This window comes from Lucilia cuprina, chromosome X (genome assembly GCF_022045245.1).
Source record: "Lucilia cuprina isolate Lc7/37 chromosome X, ASM2204524v1, whole genome shotgun sequence".
In the NCBI taxonomy this organism is placed as follows: Eukaryota; Metazoa; Arthropoda; class Insecta; order Diptera; family Calliphoridae; genus Lucilia; species Lucilia cuprina.
In genome coordinates this window covers 13,034,764-13,040,107 of record NC_060949.1, presented here as the reverse complement: position 1 = coordinate 13,040,107, position 5,344 = coordinate 13,034,764, and the positions used below count along the sequence as shown (strand labels likewise).

Here is a 5,344-nt window from a genome sequence, read left to right as displayed (position 1 = left end):
ACATCCATAGCAGGAACCCACCTGACGTTTCGGCTTTTTGCACTCAGCTGCAAAGTGTCCAAAGGAATTGCAGTTATAGCATCTCAACTTTCTTTCCTTCACCTCACCCATTTGGTTATTCTCACTTAAGCGATATTGTTGCTTCAGACTTATTTTAGAAAAGGCCTGTAGGAGTTGCGTCTTATTAGTGTAGCATTGCAAGTTAGCCTGAACTCTAAGCTGCTCATCAGGAATACCTTCAATGATGTTATCTATCAACTCATCATCCGAAACATCAACCTTGTTGGCCAAAAAAATCTTGTCATTATAATAATCTGTAAACGTTTCTCCAAATTTCCATATGCGCGCTTCAAATTTACGTCGCATCATTAATTTATTTTCCTTCGTACAGAAAATTTCTTTCATCTGTGTCAATATTTCCTCGGTGCTCTCGTAAATGAAATTCGGTTTTGAATGTAACCATGTCTGAGCTTTTCCTCTCAACTTGCACATTAATAAGGCCTTCGCTGTATTTTCATCCACACATCAATAACACTCTTAAATTGGGTTATCCATCGTAATCAGGCAGCATATCCTTCAAAATACCAAAGGATGCATTCAGTTTGTTTCTGTGCATGTTGGAATTAAATCCCTCATCATTTGATGCATTTATGCTCATTGTGTCATTATCATTGACATCTACAGTAACATTTTCGGTAGTTTTATCTTCACGTGTCTTTTCAAACATAGCAATCTTCTTCAACAAATCATTTTCCTTTCTTAACAACTCTTTTTCAAGCTTAACAATTTCCAATTCCTTTTTCAGTAAATTTCCAAGAAATTCAAAGTCTTGTTTCTCCTTCATTTGTGGTATGTTTCGATCATTTGTCTCACACTCATTCGTTGAACTTTCATTTGTATCGCGGCCTCTTTCACGCTCATTTGTTTCTACTCCACCAGCAGTATCATTTTCAAAATTTTCATTCTCGCCACCTATGTTCTCGCCTTGATCAATCATGTCGTCTCCCGGGTATTCCCCTCTTTCCTTTGCCGGCACTTCGTTTAATCTTAGGAGGAGTGCATTTTTCGTACCCGTTGAAGGCAAGCCAAGATGTTGTAGCCAATGACGTAGTTGTGCAGCGTTATATTTTCCACTCACACTTTCCATTTTTGGCAATAAAAAAAAATCGTCAACCGTTCTTCTTCTTTTTATGTGTTTATTTCACTAAATTATTTTACTTTTCCTCAAAAAGTTTGTATTTTCCTGCACTTTACACTAAATTAATAGAGAAAAAAAATTATCCTATTATTTTTCTTTAATTATCCCACTTCTGAGATTGTAAGCGCTTTTAAATAATCACGACACGTCTTTTCTTTTTGAATACAAGTTTATTAATGACGCTTTTTCACAGCATTCATATTATACTCTGATCTAGCTTATTATCTAGTTTATAATCTAAGTTATTATCTATATTCATAATATAAAAGAAGAAAAGAGATAGACATTATATGTACAAATAATGTACAAATAACCGTTATCCTGAAATACATAAAACGTTCTGGAAAAACAAATATAATACATATATACGAACTTAAATAAATGAAGCGGTACACTACCAACAAAACATATTTCAATAAAAATTATACATGGCACTCGTTCATACGTAATTCGTAGGTAATTTAAATTGATTTACGTAGAGCTTCGCAGCTGATTTTAATAATTTTACATAGCGAATTATGTAATTCAATTCAGTTAGGATTGAATGACGTATGAAATCATGATGGACGAATAATAGGTCCGGGCAAATTTTAAATGGTACAATTAAATTAGAAATAAAAAATATTCAATCAGATTTATAAATGTTAAGTAAGATCAAAAATAAGTAAGTAACATATAAATACATACATATGTACACAAAAATGAATGCTGGCATACATGTATTCAGGTTCAAAAAATTAAAAGCTTGAAATACAGTTTAAATAAATTATATGTAAAAAAAAGAAAAATAGAAACAACATTTTAAGGTGCCTATTCCAATAATTTCAATTTGAATTGATTTAGTGTAAATGAAAATTTTCTTAAGTCTCTAGGCAACGCGTTCCAAATTTTAGAGATTCTAATTTGAAAAGATTTCTGGAGACAATTTACACTTGAATTTCTTTATTGGCCTCCGTATTACAATAGTCAATTAATCCGTTTTTACGATGCATTCGTAATTCGTTTTGTTTTGCTATGTTTGGGAATTCATGTATGTATGTATGTGATACAAAAATAAGTTTGTAAATTATTCTAACAAATTAAGTAATTTCTATTTATTTTAATTTTATTTAACAAATAGTCTATTTGTTATTATATTTCAATAAAAATTAGACATGGCACTCGTTCATACGTAATTCGTAGGTAATTTAAATTGATTTACGTAGAGCTTCGCAGCTGATTTTAATAATTTGAAAATGACGTATGAAATCATGATGGACGAATTTTAACATTTTACATATGTGATAAGTTCTTTAATTTATTTGTAAAATAAGTTTTCTTATGTTTTTTAATAGTAAAATCCCAAGATTATTTAAATAGCATAAATCCGTTACAAATGGAAAATTTATAGAACATTACAAACATCATTATCTTTTTTTTATTAATTCTTCATTTACATAACCGAGCCCTTAGGGCCTTATATGGCTAATTAAAGCTACTAGCTTTATTAAAACTACAAAACAGCAAAATAAAATATATAAATATAAACATTTGCAAATTTTAAATGGTACAATTAAATTAGAAATAAAAAAATATTCAATGGGATCTATAAATGTTAAGTAAGATGTAAAAAAAGAATATGTAAAAAAAGAAAAATAGAAACAACATTTTAAGGTGCCTATTCTGCCTGTTCCAATAATTTCACTTTGAATTGATTTAGTGTAAATGAAAATTTTCTTAAGTCTCTAGGCAACGCGTTCCAAATTTTAGAGATTCTAATTTGAAAGGATTTCTGGAGACAATTTAAGTGCCTTATAGGAAATATAATTTGGGTATTTCTGGTTGAATGAGAAAACTGAAATTTGTCAACAATGTAAATAGGATAACCTCTAACAATTGATTTGTAAAAAAAATAATAATAACCTTATATCAATAAAATAATCAAAAGATGAACCAAGGTAATTAAGGGTATGTTGTGCTATATGATCCTGTATTTTCAGACCAAAAATGTAACGTATAATCTTATTGAAGATTTATTTATATTTCCTAAGCATCTGAGCTCCTGTACCCGTAAATATTTCAGAACAATACATTATATGGGGCATTAAGATAGCCGAAGCGACCTGTTTTCTTATTGAACAAGGCAAATTAAAATTTATTGAATACAATCTTCTTAAGAGAAACGACATTCGAGAAGACAGATAATTGATATGTGGAGAAAAATTTAATAAGTTATCAACAACAAGACCTAAACATTTTATCTTATTAACGAATACAACAGGTGAATTATTAATCATAACATTCATTCTATTAGTATCAAATCCAAACCCCATTAATTTAGTTTTACTAGGGTTAACAAGGAAACTATTTTCTGATGCCCATGATGCAACAACATGAAGTATATAATTAATACCCTCATTTAATACATCAACAAATTCATTATCAGAATAACAAACAAATTGGACATCATCAGCATATATACAAAAGGCAGACAAGAAACACCACTGAACTTGAGCAAAAGGTCATTAATATAAATCATAAAAAAAGTGGCCCAATAACGGATCCTTGTGGGACACCACTAGTTATTCGTCGAGTGTGGGAAAGCGAAGTTCCAATTGAAATATACTGTTGTCTATCATGTAGGTAAGATTTAATTAAATTATAAGCTTGAGAGGAGAACTCAAAATTCTGACACAACTTAATAAGTAATCTAGAATGTATTACCCTATCAAAAGCTTTAGAAAAATCTACCGAAATTAATACAACATTCTTACGACTGTCTAAAAACTGTCTAATAGAATCAGTCAAAGAAATCAACAACGAAGTTGTGCTATGGCCACGTCGGAAACCCGATTGTGAAGGGTGAATCAATGATCTACGTTCTAGATGTTCAATCATTTGGTCCTTTAATATATGTTCCACTACCTTAGAAAAAACCGGAAGATTATCATATTCAGTTGATTGTCCTTCTTTTGTGATTGGAACAACCCTAGCAATTTTCCAGTAGAGAGGAAAAGTCGATGTTGTGATAATGGTATTTACAAGGTGAAGCAAATGTGATGAAATATAAGGAAAAATTATTTTCAAAAATTTTAATGGAATGGCATCATGACCAATGGCATTTGATTTTATTTTCTTAAATGCCAGGTATAACTCATCATGACTAATGCATGAGAAGGAAAAATTGGAAACAGATTGATTATCAACACTGTCATCATAATACCCTGGGTCTTGTATTTGGCAAGCAGTAAAATAGTCGTTTACACTATCTGGATCGGACAAATTTAAATGTTCCCGAGATTCAAGACATCCATTCTTTCTTAAGAAGCCCCACAAATTTTCAGGGCTACAATCTTGAAAGATTTGAGCATGAGCACGACTTCTAAGTCTCCTTATAACGCTTTTAACCTTATTTCTGTATCTACAGAAAATTTTCCAATTCAATGAACTTTTGCAACGAAGATAATGAGCATGTGGTAACATATGTCCCTATTGTTGAACCAGTTATCTCCATTCACACTAAACCTACGACGAACTATAGGAACTAAATCATGTAAGGCGTTAATACTCGACATTAAGATCCCAAGTTCAATATCCTCTAACCTTAACGATTTATAATCTTTCTACGAAACAAATAACGGACAAGATGGCTTTGGAATGTCAACGGCCATAAAAATAAGGGAATGTCTGGATACTCCTGGACACTGCATTTGGCCGGATATATCAGCGGATAGTTTATTACTTATAAGGAAAAAATCAATCAAAGATGTTCTATCGCAACCAACATGATAATGAGTGGGCAAAGAATTATGATGATATGTCAAATCAAGTCTTTGACACATAGAACGGACTAACAGCGAGTCAATGGGAGAAAAGAGATTTGTATTGAAATCACCCATAATGACACAATGAGAATATTTGAATGTAAGGTCACCAACAGAATTCTCAAAGGCGGACAAATCACCATCAGGCAAATAGCAAACGCCAACTAGTATTTTAATGTCCCCTAAAATGATCTCCACAAATAATGACTCACAGACGTCACCACTATCTGATATAAAAACTGTTCTGTATTCTAAACTCTCTGATAACAGCAGCGCAACACCTCCACCTCTTCTCCCATCCGATCTATCATTTCTACAAATCTTGTATAAGGCCCTAGCCAAG

At 31.6% G+C, this 5,344-nt stretch overlaps 1 protein-coding gene across 2 annotated transcripts in view; it reads left to right on the top strand.

Moving 5' to 3' along the window:
* LOC111684188 (tau-tubulin kinase homolog Asator) overlaps positions 1-5,344 on the top strand; it is a 169,859-nt gene that overhangs the window by 104,044 nt on the left and 60,471 nt on the right. The window lies entirely within an intron of this gene.